Here is a 23115-nt window from a genome sequence, read left to right as displayed (position 1 = left end):
ACGGTGGTTCCTAGGCTGGGGTTCTAATGGGAGCTGCACCTGCTGGCCTACGCCACAGCCACAGCAACATCAGATCCAAGCTGCATCTGTGACCTGTGCCCACTGATGGAGGCCAGAGAGCAAAACCGAATCTTCCTGGACACTATGTCAGGTTCTCAATCTGCTGAGCGGAAGAAGGAACACCCAGCTAGTATCTGTATGATGATGCTGGCTTCATAGAGCTTCTTCCTCTGCCCCTCCCCCTCCCTCCCCCTTCCTTCCTCTTCCTCCTCCTTTTCTGTCTCTCTCTCCCTCCCTACTCCCACTCTCATTCTTTCTCCCTTCTCCTTTTGTTTTGATTTCTTTTTCCCTCCATTTCTCTCAGTCCTTTCTTCCCATGTGTATTTATCAAGGGCCTCATACCCAGCAGACTCTGTGCTGGGCCCTGTAGAGAATGGGGCACTTACTCTTCATATTTTTTTTTCTTTTTTTTTTTTTCTTTTAGCGCCACACCTGCAGCATTTGGAAGTTCCCAGGCTAGGGTTTGAATCGGAGCTGCAGCTACCAGCTTACACCACAGCCATAGCAACACAGGATCCAAGCCGCATCTGCAACCTACACCACAGCTCCTGGCAACGCTGGATCCTTAACCCACTGAGCGAGGCCAGGGATCAAATCCGAGTCCTCATGTATACTAGTCGGGTTCGTTACCACTGAGCCACAATGGGAACTCCCTTCCTATCTTTTTTGATCTTAGAGTTCAGACACAAAGACAGGCAATAAGCAAGAAAACAAATGTCTACATGCAAAATTATAACTTGCCTAAGTCCCGTGAACAAGGTGTACTGGCAGAGAATGATGAGAGAGGAGGGTGATGTGGATGTCTTGAGTGGGTGACATCTGAGCTGAGACCTGGCATAAGAGAAGAGGCCCAGAGCTCGGCAAGGTGTTCCAGGCAGAAGGAGGGAAACAGCTTGGCTTAAGTGAGGAATAAAAAAGAGGAGGATGCAGCTGGTCTATGGGGCACCGGGCAAGAAGAAAAGATGAGTCTGGTACAGGCAAGGGCTAGACCATTCCAGGTCTTCTGCAACATGGCAAGGGGTTGGGTTTTTTTTTTTTTTTTTTCCCAAGTACCAGGAGAAGGTATTGAAAGGTTTTAAGCAAGGAAAAAGATGGTGCAACTTATATGTTTCAAAAAGGTTAACTTTGGCTTCTACATGGACTAAAGAGAGACAAGATTGAAAGCAGGGAGACCAATGAGGAAGAAGGAAGGAAGGAAGGGGAAAGAAAAAGAAAGAAAGAAAGAAAGAAAGGAAGGAAGGAAGGAAGGAAGGAAGGAAGGAAGGAAGGAAGGAAGGAAGGAAGGAAGGGGAAAGAAGGAAAGAAAAGAAAAGAAGGAAGGAAGAAAGGAAGGAAGAGAGAGAGAAAGAAAGAAAGGAAGAAAGAGAGGAAGAAAGAAAGAGAGGAAGGAGGCAAAGAAAGAAGAGGGAGAAAGAGAGAAAGGAAATAGTAAAAACAAGACTAAAAAAATAAGGTGTATTTTGACTCTAAACAAATCTGTAAGACTCTAAAAGAAATTTACAATTTGAGCACAAATAATACACAGGCCATATGAAATTAAGACCGAGATAAACCCTGATGTCACTAAAAGGTTAATTCTTTGTACACGACAAATGATAGGATCTGCTAATGGGACGTGCGACCATCTCATCAATCCTAATACCAAGTCTGCAATATTAGTAGTTTTCAGGCAAGAAGACTGAGGCTCAGAGAGCTTAAGCAGACTCAGGCCAGGTCTCTTCACTTCCTAGTGTGCATTGAGTGTGAGAGTTGATCACACTCAGGACCTGCTGGTGTGAGTGCAGATCTCAGGTACATTCCGGGGTCCCTGAGCTTGGGCCTGGGAAAGTGAGAGTCAGGTTCCATCTGTGCTTCTGGATCATTTGTTCCCTTCTACCCATAAGCATCTTCTTGGAGCTTTCCTGGGGTCTCCCAGTTGGAGAGCGGGGACTTGGCTCACATCTGGGACCATCCCTAGACTTAGACTGGAGAAGAAGGATGTGCTGGGCCTGGGATTCCAGCACTGCTGCTGCTGAGCACCAGCTGGAGGTGTGCGCCCACCCGGCGTGAGGCTTGCCGAACTTTGTTCTGGGGAAGTGGCATTGCCAGGTTGGCTGTGTTGGCTCCAAGGTGTTATTTTGCCATCGTGTGTCCTTCAGAGACACAGCTGGGGTTCTGCTCTCAGCCTCTCCCAGTCCTGTTTCAACCTGCATGTGGGTCCGTGTGGCTGCCCCACATCATGCTGACTTGTGTATGGGGCTTCTTCTTCATCGTCTTTCTGTTTGTTTGTTTTTTCAGAGTCACATCTGAGGCATATGGAAGTTCCCAGGCGAGGGGTCTAATCAGAGCTACAGCTGCTGGCCTACACCGCAGCCACAGCAATGTGGGATCCAAGCCTCGTCAGGGACCTATGTCACAGCTCATGGCAATGCCAGATCCTTAACCCACTGAGTGAGGCCAGGGATCGAACCTGCATCCTCATGGATACTAGTCAGGTTCGTTTCCGCTGAGCCACAACAAGAGCTCCTGGACGGGGCTTCTGTAAGGGATTTGTGTTCCTGTCTTCATACAGGGGATCCTTCCACCTAGCGGCCCTGCTCCAGACACTTCGTAATTTTTGTGGACCAGCCTCTGGCTCAGCCCTCTGGAGGAGGAAGTCCTTTCCACCTATCCCATCAGATACACTCCCCTGGAAGACTCACCTGTCTGGACGGCGCTATGGGCTCTGGTGCCCTCCAGCGCCCTCTAGTTTCCAGTAGGGTTTGGCCAATTCCTGGCAGGATATTGGAGGGTGGATGGAAAGTGGGATTAGAATCTTTGGTCCTTGGGCTTCCTGTCTGCGGGTCAGGCGTTGGCTGCAGCGGTCACAGCTTCTTTCAGGTGTGCGACCTCTCCAGAGTTAGCAGTCCCTATCACTGCTTTCTCCTCTTGCTCCTTCGGGCTCCTGGGTGGTAAGAGGCACTGCCTTTGGGGGTTCCTTAAATTCTGCTCCCACCTTTGGAAACAGTCCCTTTATCGAACACTCACCAAATAACCCAGCTTGAGGGTGCCACATACTTCCTGTCAGGATCCAGACCTATGAATTAGGAATTCTGCAAGCAAAGGAGATACCCGGGCACGGAGGCCAGAATGATTGAGTGAGTATAAAGCTGAACACACAAGAGACCTAAATGAAAAGGCGTTTGAGGCCAGATCCCGGAAGGCTACAAGTGCCACACCAGGATATCTGGACTTTGTTTCTCCCTGCGCACAGTAGGAAATGTTGATGGCTTCTGAATGCAGAAGTTAAATCATTACAAGTCCATCAATTTTAGAGAAGTAATTTTGCCACAAGGTATAATGTATTCTGGGGTGAGGGACACCCACAGAAGAGGGAGAGAGAGAAGGCGGTAGAAATGCATATACTGGAGTTCTCGCTGTGGTGCACTGGCTTAAGGATATGACTGCAGAGGCTCAGGTGACTGCAACAGTGCAGGTTCGATCCCCAGCCTGGTGCAGTGGGTTAAAGGATATGGTGTTGCTGCTGCTGTGGCGTAGGTTCGATCCCTGGCCTGAGGACTTCCATGTGCCATGAGTGTAGCCATCGGAAAAGAAAAAGCATATACTTGACCCAGAAAATCTATTTCTAGGGATTGGTCACAAAGAAATAATTTAAAACATGCACAACAACGTAACTGCAAGGATATTTAATGAAGTGCTATTTCAAAAATTACAAATGATCAATAATCCAGATTTCTAATAAATAACCCAGATTTCCACTCTAAGGGAAAATAATATATAGCCTTTTGATATAGATGCATGTTTACTTGGCTTGGTAAAACGTTAGTTTTATAATTAGTATTATACTGCTAAGTTCAATATAGAATCTTAGGAGTTCCCATTGTGGCTCAGCAGAAATGAATCTGACTAGCATCCATGAGGACACAGGTTTGATCCCTGGCCTTGCTCAGCGGGTTAAGGATCCGGCATTGCCACGAGCTGTGGTGTAGGCCAGCAGCTGTAGCTCTGATTTGACCCCTAGCCTAGAAACCTCCATATGCCGTGGGTGCAGTCCTAAAAAAGACAAAAAATATCTTATAAAAATGACCAAAAATTTAGTGTGTGTATATGTATATACACTCGTTTATGTGGAGAAGAGTTTAAAAGAATATACATTGAATTTAGATTTGGTTGAATGAGCACCTTTAACTCATGCAAACAAAAGAAATCTTTTGTGATGGTCAAGGGCAGAGCTTTTGCAAACCTTGATTAGGGTGGTGACAGCAGCCATGGGGAGGAGGGAATTGACGACACAGTGCATGCGTGTAGAATCAAAAAACGCGGCAACCAGATGAAGGAGCCAGGTGACTATGAATCACAGTGCCCCGAGAGAACCCCAGGTACCTTGGCCTCAGCACAAAGCCTCCTACCTCTTGAATGAGGTTAAGAGGGATTAGATCAATGACTTAGGCAAGGAAAAATGTTCTGGAGACGGGTTTGGGCAAATCCGAGTTTAGAGTCCGGCATGTGTGCAAACAAGGTGGTTGTGACATCTACAATTTCAGGAGTCCAGAAGTAAACCAAGTCTGCAGAAGGCATGGAGACACTGCCAAGGAGGAATGAAGCCTAAACCTGGATGAGAAATTGTGGAATTGGCTAAAATACTCAATAAAGTATTCTGGGTTTTTTTTATTTTTTATTTTATTTTATTTATTTGTTTATTTATTTAGTCTTTTTTTTAGGCCTCAGGTGCAGCATATAGAAGTTCCAGGCTAGTGATTGAATGCGAGCTACAGCCACTGGCCTACACCACAGCCACAGCAATGCCAGATCCGAGCCATGTCAGCAACCTATACCACAGCTCATGGCAACGCTGGAACCTTAACCCACTGAGCGGAGCCATGGATGGAACCTGCGTCCTCATGGTTACTGGTCAGTTTCGTTACCACTGAGCCACAACAGGAACTCCCCTGAGGAAAAGATTCTTTATCTCCTCTCCACTTTCGAAATGTAGAGCAGTTGCCTTCTGGGACCTGTCATCCTCTAGAAGTGCTTCCCCCCTGAAGTCTTGTGCTTGAAACTCCATCCTCTGACCATGACTTTCCACCTCCATCCTCTGACCATGACCTTCCACTTCCATCCTCTGACCATGACCTTCTACCTCCATCCTCTGACCATGACCTTCCACCTCCATCCTCTGACCATGACCCTCCACCTCCCCCTTCCATCATTCTGCCTTAGGGTAGCTTCCTCCAGCCCATTCAAATCACCAACATTTTTCAGGTCTTCCTCCTTACTCATGTGATGTATGTACGTGTGTAGTCATACAGATCTGAGTTCTCTTTCCCATAGGGGCGTGTGTGTTGTGTGTACACAAATGTGTGTAGAGATGTATAGGTATATGTCAAGTGATCACTGTGCTTACCAAATACTGTTCTAAGCAATTTACGGGCATTATCTCTTTTAATACACACTGTACCCCTGTGAGACAGATGCTACGACTACTTCCATCTTACAGATTAGGAAACTGAGGGATTAAAAGACTATGTACATTGCTCAAGGCCTTAAGGCAGTACTGGACCCAAGCCCTGGTCTGCCTGACTCAGGCCTCTTAATTACTACACGCACCTCTGGAGAAGCATCTAGAAGACATCTACCAAAATTGTTAAATAATTACCTAATGAGGTAGGGGCCATGGGGGAACCCTCATAGTCCATCTTTTGTTCCCTGGCTTTGTTTAGATTTCTAACAATACGAATGTGTCATGTCAACTGTGTAACATCTTAGCTAGAAAAGAAATCCCTTTTTAAATTAGCATCGGTTCCCTCATTTTCATCACTTCTGGTCAATTTGCTCAGCCAGTTTCCAAGCCCCGAAACCCTCCTCTCTGATCTAATTCCTGGACCTACAAACATCAATGGTGAAAGCACATCGCCACACAGACTGACTCCATGACTAACACGTGGGTTCCAGTCACCGTGGGGCTTGGGAGGGTTCAGGTATCCTTGGATAGATCTCATAAGCATGCCCCAGGCTTTCACTCTCTTCATGCTTTCCTTTCACTCAGTCTACAGCCAGGTCTCCTTTCCTTCTCTATAAAATGTCTTGAAAGTAGTCTACACTTACTCTCTCGGCATCCTCACCTCTTTCTCTTAATGACTTCCTGCCTCCACCCCTCTGTTAAACTAAAATTGGTTTTAGGGGTCACCAATGCCTTCCTAACTAGGAAATCTCATAGCTCTTTCCTCAGTCCATACTATTTAATCAACAGGGTTGATCCTACTTTTTAAACTCCTTTCTCTCTTGACTTCTATAAAACATCTCACTCTCTCATTTTCTATCCCCACTTTGACCAACCTCTCACAACTTCTTTCACTCCCCTGTCTTCCTCCTACCTTCCACAGAATGCAATGTTCTGTAGAATTCTATCTTCTACTCTCTTTACTCTTTCTAAAAAACTCTCCATGCCAATTCCATGCACTCTCAGTATTTTTATTTCCAAATAAATGACTTCTGCCCAGGTCTCTATACTGACCTTCATACCTGCGTAACTAACATCCATGAGATGGTTCCACCCAGAGGTATGCTGGCTCACTACAGGGGAGGAAAATCACATGTGGTGGTATTTTCTGACTTCTGTGGCATGAGGTTCCCAATTTTAAGCCATTCACGTGAAGTCACTGCATACAAAGTTGGAAAATGTGCACAGATGGCTCTCTTGACTTCACACACCACTTGGTACCCAGGAGCAAAGGGTCTCAAACTATTTTCCTGATATACAGTAGAAAATATTTTTATGTCAGTTCTATATATATATATATGCTATGGATATAAAAGTTCTGTGAAACAACAATAAACCTTAACATATATATTACACTTTAAAATGGATCATTTAAAAATATTTGTATCAACTCATAAGCCATGAATGGTTCAAGACCCACAATTTGTAAACATCATTCTCAGGAGTTCCCATTGTGGCTCAGTGGTAATGAACCTGGCTAGTATCCATGAGGATGGGGGTTCAATCCCTGGCCCCGCTCAGTGGGTTAAGGATTCAGCCTTGCCATTAGCTGTGGTGTAGGTCCCAGATGTGGCTTGGATCTGGCATTGCTGTGGCTGTTGCATAGGCCAGCAGCTACAGCTTCAATTTGATCCCCTAGCCCAGGAACTTCCCTCTGCTGGTGTGGCCCTAAAAAGACAAAAAAGTCAAAAATTAAAAATAAAAATGTCATTCTCAGGTCTCTCAAACTCAATATACACAAAATTGGTTTATTACCCCACTTTGACAACCTGTCCCTTTTCCCTAATTTTCTTTCTCATTCAGTGGCTGCATCATCTACCTGGTTTCCCCAGCAAGAAATCTCAGGGCTGTTTTGGACTCATCCCTCTGCTTTATCTCCTATGGCCATTCCAACCTCATTCAAAAGTCTCAAGTAGATCTTCCAATCTCAGTTCGCACTGTCACTATCCTATTTTATGTCATCCTTTGCCTAACAGCCTCCTAATTCTTCCTCTGTTTTTGGTTTGCCCAATATCATCTTTTTTTCAGTACAAAAATTGTCTTTCCCAAAGAAGTAACATTATGGCTCTGCTTAAAAACTGTGATGGTTCCTCATCGCTCCAAGAAAGCTCTCATTCATTCAGAAAACATTCATTGGGCACCTATTGTGGGTCAGGCTTTGTATTGGATGCCAGGGAGTGGGGGAAGAGGGGAATGTCATAGTTCCTGTCTAAGGAGCTTACAATCCAAACTCCACTGTATTACTCAGAAGATTCTTTTAGTAGTTCTGGCTCACCTTACCATCTACTCCAGTCTGTCTATGCACCAATGCTCTTATCACAATGGAGAACTGGACATTCCCAAAGTGTGCCTTTCATGTCTGGGCTCCTGCCCCACATTCTGTAGGATGCCTCCTTCTTCCTTCTGGATAAACTCCTATGCAATCTTGAAAGCCACCATCTTGGTGAAGCCTTCCTTTTCACAAATTCCTATTTTAAAAATTTTAAATATTTAGTCAGTATAATCATGCACATACCTCAATTAGTTAAAAGTACCATAGTATCAACAGAGAAAATCCAGGGTCTCCACCCCAACCCACCCCAGCTTCAGCCCAATTCCCCAAAGATTAATCACCCAGTGATTTTCCTTCCTAGATATCTGGGGATCTCCCTGTTTACAAAATAATATGCTATATTACTATTCCTTGGTGTATCATCTTAGGTACAGTCTAGTTAATTTCTACTAGGAAAGTGAGTATTTAGCTCACATAGACCCTGGTCCTATCTTTCTCTTTCCTAATTCTCCTAATAGACTTACATCTCTATACTCAGGCCCTCTGCTGCATCTTCTCCTCTGCAAAGTTACAAATAAAGCATCCAGACCTTTATTTTTTTGTTCTACTAACTATGGACATTATCTCTTGACTCTTATCTTTTTAACATGAGACCCTTATTGGAGTTCCGGCTGTGGTGCAGTGGGTAAAGCATATGGCACTGCTGCATCTGTGGCATAAGTCACAATCCTCTGGCTAGGATTCCATCCCTGGCTCGGGAACTTCCATATGCTGTGGGTGTGGCTGAAAAAGAAAAAATAAAATGAGGCCCCTAGTCACTCAAACTTATCTCCAGCTGACTCCTTACTTGTACCTCCTTCTACCTGCTTACTTTCTACATTTTAAAAATCAATCATATTTACATTCTCCATGTAATCATAGTTAATTCTTCATTGGCATATTTAAAAGGTGATCCAAAAAGCTGAAAATCAATAAGCATGTTTGCACTGTTGGACTATGTGACCACTGTTCTCTGTGGTCCAGTGAAATACTCAGATCACATTTTCATCTCTGGGCTGTTCAGAGAAATATATTTTTGGATTTCAAGTTTAAGGGTCTCTCCACCCAATAGCTCAAAATCAACCCATTTTAAGTTACCTCCTACTTACATCATGAATTTCCTGGACATTTTCCCCCTTGGAGTTCCTAGTTTTAACTTAAAATTTTTACCTTTGAAATTTAAGTAATTTAAGCTTTTATATTTTCCCCTTTGTATTCTGTTACCTTCTAAGGGCCTCCCAATCACACTTTCCATTTTATTGAATCCCATTGTTGTCGCTAGCATAACCACTTCAATGAGGATGGGCTAGTTTCCAGGCATAGGCACAGCTGACACCCTGGGGCTTCTCTCCTTAGCTCATCTGGATCAGAGCCTCTTTGCCTTGGCTCCTGTGCAGTAAGGAGGCCTTTAACTTCCACTCCTTCCATGGACAATTAATAACTCACTTCTTGGGGAGTTCCCGTCGTGGTGCAGTGGTTAACGAATCCGACTAGGAACCATGAGGTTGCGGGTTCGGTCCCTGCCCTTGCTCAGTGGGTTAACGATCCGGTGTTGCCGTGAGCTGTGGTGTAGGTTGCAGATGCGGCTCAGATCCCGCGTTGCTGTGGCTCTGGTGTAGGCCGGTGGCTGCAGCTCCGATTTGACCCCTAGCCTGGGAACCTCCATATGCCGCAGGAGCGGTCCAAAGAAATAGCAAAAAGACAAAAAAAAAAAAAAAAAACTCACTTCTTGGAAAACCCACAGTCCTGTGTTTACCTATATGGGCTTGCTCTCTAGATTGTCATTTCCTTAGCCTCCAGGGCGTGTCTTAGTCATCCTTGAAATGGTACCTGCCATTCAGTTTGTCCTCAGTAAACACTGTTGGGCTGTTCCTGTCATGGCTCAGCAGTAATGAACCCAACTAGCATCCATGAGGATGAGGTTCAATTCCTGGCCTCACTCAGTGAGTTAAAGATCTGGTGTTGCCATGAGCTGTGGTATAGATCACAGATGTGGCTCAGATCTGGTGTTGCTATGGCTGTGGTGTAGGCCGGCAGCTGTAGCTCTAATTTGTCGACCCCTAACCTGGGACCTTCCATCTGCTGTGAGTGTGGCCCTAAAAAGATTAAAATAAAATAAAATAAAATACTACTGAGCACATTATTACTATTTATCCCAATAATTTGATTGAGGACAGAGTCATCATTTTTGCTCATGCTAAAGAGTAAATAAGCATGGCTATGTTTTTGGGAAATGGAAGTAGGAATTAAGAGGTAAGAAAGAGCTCCCCAAAAATCAATTTATAAACACAAGTACATTATTTTTTCCTCACCACATAAAATAAAAACAAGACCCATATCAGACCTACCTTATAATCTTCATGTCTATGTTGACATGCCATCCTTTTGGTATATGAGGCCCATTCTTTATTAATTTCAATAGACTAGTGTTGGCAAATAAATTACGGGATGTCCAATTAAATTTGCATTTCAAATGAACCGCACAAAATTTTTAAGTAGAAGTAGATTCCAAATATTGCATGAAACATACTGACATGAAAACCTTTTTGTTGACTTCATCTGAATTTCAAATTAAAATCTGAAATTCACATTTAGCTGGGTGCCCTGTGTTTCTTTTTCTAAATCTGGCAACCCCACACTGGGCACCCTCTCAGGACAATAACCTGCTCAGTGCCAACCTGCTTAGTGACATCCACAGAGAGTGTGATCTGATGACAATGGGAGAAGGCATAGAGCTGGCCTTGAAAGAAAGAAAGAAAATATTTCAAACTTGCCTTCAAGACTGCTTTCAAAGCCCACTGCTTTTTTTTTTTAAGTTTTATTAAAGTATAGTTAATGCACAAGGCTGTAATAATTTCTGCTATACAGCAAAGTGACCCAGTCATATATATGTACATATCCGTTCTCTCTCAGATTCCTTTCCCACAGGATACTGGGTAGGGTTCTCTCTAGGTTCTCACCACTTTTTAGGTGTCACAGTGTGTCTCCCTAATCTTCATCTGGCCACAAGATCAAAGGGAAAGTTCTTTGGAGATTTCTTGAATAGGGCATCATGTACTATTTATTTTACGTTGTTCTATTCTACTCTATTCTATTCTATCCTATCCTATCCTATCCTATCCTATCCTATCCTATCCTATCCTATCCTATCCTATCTTATCCTATCCTATCCTATTAATTTTTTGGCCCTGCCCACAGCATGTGGAAGTTCCAGGACCAGGGACTGAACCTGCTCTACAGCAGTGACCAGACCCAGAGCAGGAGCAATGCTGGCTCTTAACCCACTGAGCCACCAAGGAACTCCCATGTACCGTTTTAGATGACTCCTCTGGGGCAATTTGTTTTATAGGAGGTTAGCCCAGGAAGTACAAGAAACTGTCATTAGGCTGAGATAGTTTTATTTAAATTTGCATCTATTGTTAGGTTTAAATAAGTCACAGCTTCTTTAAAGATATAATATTAGATAACAGTGTGAATACTTCCTGTGTGCCAGGCTCCATTCTAAGCATTTTGCATACATTTGCATTTCATTCTCACAAGGTGCCTCTGACTAATATCCTTTAATTATCTCCATTTTACCAATAAGGAAACTGAGCCGCATAAAGGATAAATAACTTACCAAAGTCAAGCCACTGATAAGAAAGGAGGTATAGTCCATGCCTTCTTAATGCAGAGTCCTCTGAATAAAAATATAATAAATTTCATCTACAGTCCTGTCAACCTCGCCAAAAAGCAAAAAAAAAAAAAAAATCACTAGTTACAAATACAAAATATTAACTCCACCTATGAATTTCAAATTACTTTCTCTGAGTCTAACTGAAGCTTTTAATGAATATTTTTAACTCAGAAACGTGGATTGAGAAGAAGGCACTGGAAAATGAAGGAAGGGATTTCAGTTAAATCTCCAAGAATTGGATTAAACTGAGCGATGAGATAGCCCCCTTTCCCACCATTTCCTCTCAAATCATAAAAGCGCTTCCTGATTGCCCTTCCCTGTATGTCCAGGGAGAAAAGAAACTAATTCAGTGGAAGACCTTCCAACCCGGAGAATCGTCCACAAACTCCTGAGCTGGCGTCCAGTGTACACGCTGTAGACCAGAAAGCAGAATGCGCAGGGCATTGCAGCTTGCAGGTGGAAACAGTAAACTGGAATTTTGTGAAACAAGCAAGGTCGGCGTGATGAGAGGTGAATGAAGCTGGGATAGATCTGATCAGGGTCGAATTTGCGAACCGGAACTAGGGGCACAGCACCCGCCCTCGGCACGTGTGGGTCAGTCCGGGGGCGGGTGAAGTTAACCCGCGGGACCAGGTGGCGGACCCCGGACCCCCGGGAGGGTGCAGTAGACGGCCTAGCCTGCCCGCTTCCCAGAGCCTCCGCTAGCGGAAGGCCGGCGGCCAGGGCTCCTCCCCGTCCCTCCTCCTGCCCCTCGGGGCGAGGTCAGGGTCGGGGCGTCCAGACCGCGCCCCGCGGACAGAGCGCGAAGGCTGCGCGCAGCCTCCCGCCCCCGCGTCGCGAGGTCACGGTGACCCGGTGACCGAGATCGGCAGAATCTGCAAACAGCGGGCAGGGTCGACGAGCCCGGTCCGGGTTCCGGCGAGCAGCTCCCCGCGGCGCCCGGGTGAGGAGGGACCCCGGGGTGAGCGGGAGCCCAGGGGCGGCCGCAGGCTGGCGGGTGGGGGTGGCAAGAGGAGCTCGGGGCTGGAAGGATGGGGGATGGGAGGATGGAGTCGGGGAGCGGCTTGGGGCTGGAAGAGCACCCGCCCCCGCCTCCGGGCCGGACCTGGGTTCGCCGTCCCCGCTGCCCACCGAACAGCGCTGGGATCTTTGCAGGGAGGATGATGGAATTCGAACCCACTTCTCCCAAATGTTTTCGCCAGAAGCAACCCTAAGAATTCGGTGCTGAGAGGGAATCCGGCTGGGGGAACCCGGAGCACGGGGAGTTTTCTTACTTACGGGTCTCCCGCTGGCTCGAAACAGGCACACACCTCCCTCTGGGGAGTGTGACTCCTTGCGGAGCCCAGTTCTGAGTAGGGGCGGCGTGACCAGAATCAACAAAGTAAAGCCGTACCTCCTGCCTGCTGCGCACGACCGACCGGGAGCTCCCCGCTGCCTCCCAGGCAAAATCCCGGCTGCGCTACTCTGAGTTGGGGGAGGCTTGTTTTTAGAGAAACAAACAGAATCAGAAAGCGAAAAACAGTTACCTTCCCCCATCATCCCTTGGAGCCTCCATAGATGTTTCTTGCTGCAAAACCAGAAAGGTCAAATTTTCATTTAGACCTGTGGTTCCTGGGGTGGCTGCGGGGGTGAGCGGGAGGAGGGAGAAGCGTGTGGGCTCCTAAAAGGGAGCTGGCCCCCTCTGAAGGACAACCGCCTTCAGGTTTGGGAGGGATTTGTATTAAATCAGTCTTGCACAAATTACCTTTGGCCTTAATAAGAATGCTGAGCTGGAAGGTTGGTCTGTGAATAGGAGCTAGTGTTGACCATCTGATCTTGGGTTAACGTTGAATTTAGGGATCAGGGCGGTGAGTATGGGCCTGGTCCATTTGAAAGGGAAGGATTACCTTCTGGCCTCCAGGCGGCCCTGGTGAGCTGCCAGCACCGGGGGAAAATTCCTCAAGGAGGGAGTTCTGCTTGCGATGCTGAAGCTGGTGAGACAGCCGTGGATGTGGCCTTCTCCAGCCCGCTGCCTCCATTCATTGCACGTGGGCACTGAACGTTCACTCCCCTCCCCCGACATTCGTGCAGGAGCTGCTGCTGCGGCCTTGGAGTGGTGCTCTGCCTGGAACTGGGCCCTTCATACTCAAAAGCCACTGAGAGTGCAGGACTAGAAGAGCTGGGAGGGATCTTAATCTGGTTCAGCCATGCCTTTAACAGCTGAGAAATCCTCCCTGAGATGTGAAAGGACTTGCCTGAGGCTCCAGGGAGCTTTCTGCAAGCAGAACCCTCGGCGGCTGGTTCCTCACTTCCTTGGCCACTGTGTGTCTGTGCCCTTAGCACTTCAGTGGTGAGCAAATGTCCCCTCACCCAGGTAGGTTTGCAGTCCAGGGCGATATGCCACCCTCCGTGCGGCTCTCAGCATAGAGCATCAAGGAAAGTGCTGACTAGGTGCCTGGAATGCACCTTGGGAACGTCAGCTGGAGTAAGGAATCTGAATTCCTTTCCCTGACACCTTAGAAAATGGATATTCTGGAAGGAACGCGGATCATCAAGTTATTTATACCTTGATTCACCTTAAGCCTGAATTTTTTTGTTTTGAAGACCCTTGATAATTGACTTCCTTGACTTCTCGAGACAGTGAGAAATTTCTGTAAGAGTGCAGCATTGAGAAGTTCCCCTTGTGGTGCTTTGGAAACAAATCCGACTAGTATCCATGAGGACGCAGGTTTGATCCTTGGCGTCGCTCAGTGGGTTAAGGATCTGGTGTTGCCATGAACTGTGGTGTAGGTGGCAGACATAGCTTGGATCCCAGGTTGCTGTGGCTGTGGTGTAGGCCGGCAGCTGTAGCTCCAATTCACCCCCAGCCCAGAAACCTCCACATGCCGCTGGAGCGGCCCTAAAAAAGCAGGAAAAAAAAGTGCATCATTGAAGAGGAAGTAAGATGTGAAGAGACATTGAAGGGGAATATTTGCCTCTAAAATCGTATTGTTCCAGAATTTCCAGACTTCCGAGGAAGTTTTATAGTTTGAAAGAATGAGCAGTGTGTTCTTAACTGCCTTTCTCTATGAAGTTGGGCACCTGTTCTTCGCCCTGTCACTTTGCTTCATGTTACAGGAGTGACTCATAACACATGAATAGACACAGTGTAATAGAGGTTTGTAGTTTTAAAAATATCAACATAAGGAGCTCCTGGCATGGCTCAGTGGAAACTAATCTGACTAGCATCCATGAGGACGCAGGTTCGATCCCTGGCCTCACTCAGTGGGTTAGGGGGTCCGGCTTACAATGATCTGTGTTTTGGGTCAAAGACAGCTCGGATCCCAGGTTTCTGTGGCTGTGGTGTAAGCCAGCAGCTGGAGTTCCGACTCGACCCCTAACTTGGGAGCTTCCATATAACACAGGTGAGGCTGTAAAAAGCAAACAAACGAAAAACAAAAAAAGTGCCATCAGAGAATGCAGGGAAATTAACATGAGCATAACAGCTGGCTTACTTTTGAAATTCGAGTGTGCTAAGATAAAATTCAAAATAGAATCTGGAAACTGAAAAATATATTTTTTTCAGTTATCAGATTTGCCCTTGTCCTGGATGTGGCTGGGGACAGAGATCTGTGAGTGCAAAGATTGGTTGATAATTGAAAAGCTGTATGTGGCGCAGAATTTCGGGAGGGGGCCGGGAACCGGAATTGAGGAGGATTTTTCCCTTAGTGAAGTATCGCCTCTCAGAGGAAACTCTTGAACTTTTCCTAGTTGATCACTGATTCAGTTTTAGAGGGTCAGGCCAGCGTTTCGAAGTTCCTTGCCAACTAGGGTAGGACTGACCTTTTTAGCAGCTGGGCAGCTAACTGCCACAATAAGGCAGCCCTGTTTTCTCTTTCCTGCCCCATTTTGACCTGCAACTTACTAGAAGGAGAGGCACCTGTTTTGAAGAACACAGAGGCCGTTCCTCATTTGCATTGTGTACAGTGGAAAATGTACCTCTTAGTGACTTAATGTTCCCTGGTTGTCTTCCCTTACCAGACCCCATTAATTATTTGTTGGTCGGTGCAGCTGAATTTCAGCTCAAAATGGCCAGGCTGATGATTCAACTTGCAGGCAAAATGTGACTGTAATTCTAGAATCTGTATGATTTCTCTTCTGCCCTATTTGCCATCGTAGCCCCTTAGGGTTGGGGGTGATTAGGGTATCGTTAAGTGAGAGGTTACAGTTTCTCCTGGAAGCGACAGATCTATTCTGTTTTTTAAAACCCATAGGTTTTACAAACAAATATGGTTTTCCAGCTTTACTTGGAAAAAAAAAAAAAAAAGATCTGTTACATGGAGCTGTCATTCCTCAGAGAAGGTGGACCATTTCAGATGGACCCCTCTGCCACAGTCTCTACCACTGCGTTTTCATTTTTTTCTCTCTTTCTCCCTCCCTCTCTTCCTTCCTTCCTTTCCTTTTCACACCCTTGGCATATGGAGGTTCCCAGGCTAGGGGTCAAATCGGAGCTGCAGCTACCAGCCTACACCACAGCCACAGCAATGTAGGATCTGAGCCACATCTCCGACTGACACCACAGCTTGCAGCAACACCGAATCCTTAACCCACTGAATGAGGCCAGGGATCGAACCCGCATCCTCATGAGGTTTTAACCTGCTGAACCACGACAGGAACTCCCACCACTGCTTTTCTATTACACACATTACAAGTTTCTGGGCTGGGGACTTTCTGATCTTGAACCTCGGATTTAAGGTTATCCAATCCTCCTGTCCAATCCACATTCACCCTCATCCAGTGCAGGAAATCTTTCTGCAATATCCTCAACGGTGCTCCTTATAGACCTGTGCTTAAATTGCTCCTCTGATAGGGAAAATACGGTACTTGTTGAAAAGCTCTGGCTAACAGAGGCCTACAGTCCGGATCCACATAGAGCATATCCCTTTCCCAGAGAACTGTAGCTGTCATGTGCCATCTGGATTTTCCCCTGAGTAAACATCCCTGGTTCCTCCAGCTATTCCTCATGTGACTTGTTGCCTTGTTCCCACAGCATCGGTCTGGTCATTGTTGGGTTATTGCCACTCTGAATAAACTTTTCATTTGTCAAAGTCTTTAAAGCTCCACCAGTTCAGTAAGATGGGGTTTACCTGGCATGGAAGGTACCAGGATGCTTCCATTGTGGCCGCAAACTGCCCAGGGGTCTCAGCTAACTTATCATTTATGACTTTAAAGCCATATAGGGTACCAAACATCTGGACCTTTGCAAACTGGAGGCATCTGAATTCCCGTGTCCAAAATGTGAGTCGAATCAAATAATTTTATTTTACGTAGAGCTGTTAAATAAATTCTTCTAAAATTAAATTGTTCCCACAATAGGGAACTGCTTATTATGCCGCCTTTTTGACCATGTCCCTTTTCTTGGGGTGGTGACATGATTACACAAGAGTCATATCTAGTGTGCCCAAGATAAGAGGCCTTAGACTTTTTTGCAGAAGTCACTTGAGTGTCATGCGTTTGTGATAATGTCCTCATCAAGTTTGGATACCATTAGCCAATACAGTAGAAAGAAAACAACAGTAATAGAGGAGGTATTATCTTTTCTCTTTCTTCAATTCAATATTACCAAGTATGAATTAGGAAATTTTTGCTGATGCTTTTATTTATTTATTTATCTTTATGTATCTTTTTGAGGCCACACCCACAGCATGTGGAAGTTCCCAGGTTAGGGGTTGAATAGGAGCTACAGCTGCTGGCCTACGCCACAGTCACAACACCGCCAGATCCAGCCAGTGGTGTCTGTGACCTACACCACAACTCACAGCAATGCTGGATCCTTAACCCACTGAGCAAGGCCAGAGAGCGAACCTGCATCCTCATGGATACTAGTTGGGTTCGTTACCACTGAGCCGCGATGGGCACTCCCTGCTGATGCTTTTAAATGGAATCATACATGTCCAGTAAAGGTGGAACTTCAGAGTCCAACCACACCTAGGTATCTGTCGCTTTTCCAGCATCCATGGCAGATGACCAGTTAGCCTTGTTTGACTCCTTCTTATGACAGGGAACTCTCCCCACATTGTGAGGCATACATCGTAAATGGCCTGATTATTATTACTATTATTATTATTTGCTTTTTAGGGCTGCACCCGCGATGCATGGAAGCTCCCAGGCTAGGGGTCAAATCGGAGCTGCAGCTGCAGACCTGTGGCACAGCCACAGCAACACAGGATCTGAGCCGAGCCTGCGTCCTACACCACAGCTCACAGCAACGCCAGATCCCCAACCTTCTGAGCGAGGCCAGGGATTGAACCTGCGTCCTCATGGATGCTAGTCAGATTCATTAACTGCTGAGCTACTCGGGGAACTCCTAGCCTGTTTATTTTGAATGTTCTTCCTTGTCCTAACCAGCCAACTGCCTCCCTACAGCCTTTTTCACAATGGAATAAATATTTCCTTATTATTGAACAAGGTTATGGTTTTACCTGCATCCCTTTGGACCAGGGCTTCTCAAGCTCAGCATTATTTACTTTTTGAGCCATGTATTTCTAGGTTGTGGGTCTGTCCTGTGCCTTGTAGGATGTTTAGCAGCATCCCTGGCCTCTGCCCACCTGATGCCAGGAGCGGTCATCTCCCAGTTGTGACACCAAAAATGTCCTCAGACATTGCCAAATGTCTTCTAGGGAACAAAATTGCTCTTGTTGAGAATTACTGCTACAGAATGATGTTCTAGCTGTCTTTGTCCCATTTCAGAATGAAGTACATTATTTTTTTCTTTTTCGAACAAGGATCTAGTTCCTTAAAAATATTGCTTATAGAAAAATAGATGAAGTCACTTACCTCTAATCACGAACAGGAGTCTTTCCCAGTGCCTGAGCAAGGGAGGAAACAAATGTAGCGTTATAGAGATTTGGGCTGTCAAAATTGCACCTTTCTGTAATGTTTGAATTTGTTTGTTTGTTTGTTTTGTCTTTCTTTTAGGGCCGCACCCGTGGCATATGGAGGTGCCCAGGCTAAGGATCTAATCAGAGCCCCAGCCCACCTATGCCACGGCCACAGCAACACCAAATCTGAGCTGTGGGATCGAACCCACAACCTCGGATTCGTTTCCACTGTGCCACTACGGGAACTCCTAACATTTGAATTTTTAAACAATGACCATGCAATAGTCATGTAAAATAATAGCAAAAGATGCTAATATTTTAAAAATTTTAAAAATAGTACTAGATTGCTCCAAAACGTGGATGGAAGATTGACCATCTCCTGCTTCATCCTATTGTAAAATATCTGAAGCAGAGAATTTTATCTTCTTCCTCAGTTATTGCCTGGTATTGGGTCCATTTTGAGATAGTTAAGCCACTTTCTTTACTTTAGTTGAAAGGTGGGAGTTGCTGTTGTGGCTCAGTGGTAACAAACCCGACTAGTATCCATGAGGATACAGGTTCAATCCCTGGCTTCACTCAGTGGGTTAAAGATCTGGCGTTGCTGTGAGCTATGGTGTAGGTCGCAGATGCGGCTCAGTTCTGGTGTTGCTGTGGCTGTGGTGTAGGCTGGCAGCTGCAGCTCTGATTCAACCCCTACCCTGGGAACCTCCATGTGCCACGGGTGTGGCCCTAAAAAGACAAATAAATAAATAAATAATAAAAAAATAAAGTCAACGAATCAGCAGCTTTAATTCCACTTGCCATCTTAATTCCCCTTTTGCCATGTAACTTAACATATTCATAGGATCTGGGGGATGGACTTTTTTTTTTAATTTTCCCAGGAAGGGGAGTATCATTATTCTGACTGCCAGATGCTCCCATGCCAATAGTTAAAAACAGGAAGAATTTGACAAAGAGGGTACTGATACTTACGAAAAAGCATTTTCTTTTCTTTTCCCCAGTAACAGAAGTGGTAAGGCACACGCCCTGGCCAGGATTTCTCAGAATCATTCCTCAGCTCTTGACAGAAACTCTGGACTTGAGAGTAGACACCTGTTTTGGTTTGTCTCTTGTTTCAAAAAGGGAACAGATGCCTGATGAGAAGGTAACAGTGACAGATGGGGGGAAATAGGATTAGTAGAGGCCATGTTGCTACATGGAGATCTCAGCTGAGATGCGAAAGACTGAGGAGGAACCTGTGGTTTCAGTGGCAGACGCGAAATCCACTAAAAAGCATGTGTTTTCTGAGCTCTCAGTTAAAGAGCTTGATCTGCAGGATGATACTTTTTCTAGTGGTTCAGGAGCCAAAATTGGAGAAAATGATTTTCACGCTTTAACTGTTTTAAAAATTGTCTTTTTTTTTTACAGTAAATATTCTCATTGACTGAAAATATTGGAAAAGAGAAAAGTAGAAAAAAGGATAAAAAATTACCTTTAGTTTCCGACCATACAAAACTCTAAAACAGATGAACTTTGTAAACATTTATATTTCTTTTTTTCTTTCTTCTCATTCTTGTTTTTTTCCCATGCCCCCCCTTTTCTTTTATATATCTGGGTACATAAGAAAATGAATCAGTCTCTTAATTCTGTATATCCCATTTTACTTCATATTAAACATAAACACTTTTCATAGTTATGTAAATTCTTCTTAAATACTCTCTTTAAATTATTTCTTATTAGTAAAGCAATACATTTCATTCTAAAAATGTGAAATGTTAATGGGGAGTTCCCATGGTGGCTCAGCGGAAACGAATCCAACTAGAATCCCTGAGGATGAGGGATCGATCCCTGGCCTCACTCAGTGGGTTGGGGATCTGGCGTTGCTGTGAGCTGTAGTATAGGTCACAGATGTGGCTCGTATCTGACATTGCTGTGGCTGTGGTGTAGGCTGGCAGCTGTTGCTCCATTTGACCCCTAGCCTGGGAACCTCCATATGCCTCAGGTGGGGCCCTAAAAAGCGAAAAATAAAATAAAATAAAATGTATGAAACATAATGGGAAAAAACCATAATTCTATCACTCTTACTGTATTCCCTAATAGTCTTTTTAGCATGACTTTGACGTGGCAATTTGATGTTCTTTTTTTTTTTAATTAAAATTGCCTTGTAAATAGTTTCCTAAATCATAAAGCATAATTTTGTAAATCTCATGTTAATAACTGAGGAAGATCCCGGTGATGATATTTGTTGTTGTTTGATATCTGCAGGGTTTCCACGTGTGTTGGCTCTTCTAGAGTTGGCATAAATGCTATAGGGGAGTAAGTTTTTAGGAGTAAAACTTCCCTGTGTATAAGATTTGTGTGCGTGTGCTCATCTCAGAAATGGAGGGAAAGGGTCAAAAGATCTGGACAGTTTAAGGCTTGCCAAATTGATATCCAGAAATCAGTGTAACTGTTTATACCCTCATATTTGCGTTGGTACATTTGGCACTATTCCGATAGGCAAGTCCTGTGTCCCCAGCTTTTTGTTTGCTAATTATTGCTCTGTCTGCCCAGGTACATCTTTCCCAGAGACCATTTTGTATCGGCTGGCGATGGTGGCATTATGATGATAAAGGTTACTGTATCTAGGGTTTTTGTGTTGTCACCTTGGATGCTATGTTCTAAAGATCCAAAGTCAATATTAGACTTTTCTGGGTCCTAGTTCTTAAACATTAATACATTTCTGGCTGAGGTGTATCCTGCGGTTGAGGAAACAGACACTTTTCTGTAGAAAGAGAACTTGGAGAAATAAAAGACTTCTTGTGAACTAGCCCTCTTGTATTCAGATTCAGAAGCCTTGGGCGCATCCTCTCAGAGATGGTAATGGCCATCAGAAGAGAAAAGAGGAAGCCGGTGTCCCAGCGAGCCAGAGACTTACGGTCCATTATAGTAGTTCTTTGTTCAGGAATGCAAGAAGCACTGTTTTCCTTTCAGCAGCATGGGAAATGTTCCGTCACATTTACCTAAAGTGTGTAATACTTCCCTAGAAGATCAGCAGATGCTTGGAATAAAATAAAATAAAAATCTGTGAATTTGGAGTTCCCGTCGTGGCGCAGTGGAAACGAATCCAACTAGGAACCTTGGGGTTGCGGGCTCGATCCCTGGACTCGCTCAGTGGGGTAATGATCCGGCGTGTCCATGAGCTGTGGTATAGGTTGCAGATGCGGCTTGGATCTGATGTTGTTGTGGCTGCGGCGTAGGCTGGCAGCTGTAGCTCCGATTGGACCCCTAACCTGGGAACCTCCATATGCCGTGGGTGTGGCCCTAAAAAGCAAAAAAGCAAAAAAAAAAAAAAAAGTGTATTTGTCCCCAGTGTACTCAACCTGTGATACGTAGGCATCACCACATTGGCCTCTTATCTTACTCTCTAGTTCATCTAGTTGGGGGTCTCTGTCATAATAATATCCTTGCTGGTTTCCCCAGCCAGAAGCCCTGCCCTCTCCTCGCTATACCCACAGCCCTCTAGGATGGTGCTGACTTTCCCCACAGTGTCTGTCCCCACTACAGCCTCTCCACCTGACCACCCATTCACCCTCCGACCCATTCAAACATCTACTAAGCACCACAAGCTGACAGGATGGCTACATGAGACCCCCATGTTGGAAAACAGTGCGGCAAGAGCTTGAAAACTATTTGAAAATGTGTCTTTTTTTTTTTTTTTGATGTTTGTTTTTGCTGCACCACAATGGGAACTCCCAAAAATTTCAGTCTTGATAAATTTATTTAGAAAGCCAGAATGGTGAGCCACAAGGAAAGCCCCAGGCATTCCCAGAGAACTAATCACCTGAAAGGGGGAAGGCAGGTCTGTGAACACAAAATTTCATAAGAAATGTAGGAGAAATGCTAATTACAGTGCTCAGGGGGAAGGAGGGTCCTAATGAAAACTGTCAGATCTAGATCCTCCAGGACAGAGGAAACGGTGGCAAGGAGTGACTTCAGTGGGCAGAGAAAAAGTCCTCTAGTTCCTATCTCAAGGTCTTGATTGACCCCTTCCATTTTATTTAGTTAACTATTGAGCATCGACTGACCTGTGGGCAATGCATGATGCTATGAATGCAAAATGAGCATGCAAAGTCTGCATTTCGCTACCGGCAAAACCACGCTGTTCGACCTCTATTTACCATTTAACCCTAAAGAATATTATCATCCTCAGCCCCATTTTACAGGTAAGAAAATTAGGCAGAGAAGGGTTCCATCACTTGCAGGAGGTCCTATCCAAGCTGGGATGCAGACCCAGGCAGTTGGGGGTCCAGGCACTAACGCCCCACCCACCTTAAGTATTGAGAATTCGGGTGTTGAGTCACCTGAGGATGTGTTTCTGGGCTACCCGGTGGCCCAAACTAGAAAGAAAACAGGCTCCTTCATCCTCCTTCAAGGAGCATTTGCAGGTGCTCGCTGTAGGTCAGGCCTTTTGTTAAGAAGCAATAATGGAGTTCCCGTCATGGTTCAGTGGTTAACAAATCTGACTAGGAACCATGAGGTTGTGGGTTCGATCCCTGGCCTTGCTCAGTGGGGTAAGGATCTGGCGTTACCGTGAGCTGTCATGTAGCTTGAAGACGCGGCTCGGACCCCAAGTTGCTGTGGCTCTGGCGTAGGCCAGTGGCTACAGCTCCGATTGGACCCCTAGCCTGGGAACTGGGAACCTCCACATGCCCCGAGTGCGGCCCTATAAACAAAAACAAACAAAAAAAAGAATAAGCAATAATAAAAAGACAGATGTGGCCGATCCTTG

At 45.3% G+C, this 23115-nt stretch overlaps 1 protein-coding gene across 5 annotated transcripts in view; it reads left to right on the top strand.

Annotated features, from left to right (window-relative positions):
* Positions 1–12275: 12275 nt before the first annotated feature.
* Positions 12276–23115, top strand: part of PLA2G7 (phospholipase A2 group VII) — a 43652-nt gene continuing 32812 nt past the window's right edge. The window contains exons 1-2 of one of the 5 annotated variants that reach the window (XM_047795558.1): positions 12279–12469; positions 16717–16782. The gene's annotated coding sequence lies outside the window, so the exon portion shown is untranslated. Of the gene's footprint in view, positions 12470–16716; positions 16783–23115 lie in introns of those variants that run through there. The other 4 variants (XM_047795554.1, XM_047795555.1, XM_047795557.1 and 1 more) reach the window with 4 other exon arrangements.

Source organism: Phacochoerus africanus, chromosome 9 (genome assembly GCF_016906955.1).
Source record: "Phacochoerus africanus isolate WHEZ1 chromosome 9, ROS_Pafr_v1, whole genome shotgun sequence".
NCBI lineage: Eukaryota > Metazoa > Chordata > Mammalia > Artiodactyla > Suidae > Phacochoerus > Phacochoerus africanus.
The sequence above is the reverse complement of the archived record's forward strand: the minus strand, read 5'-3'. Positions and strand labels throughout refer to the sequence as shown.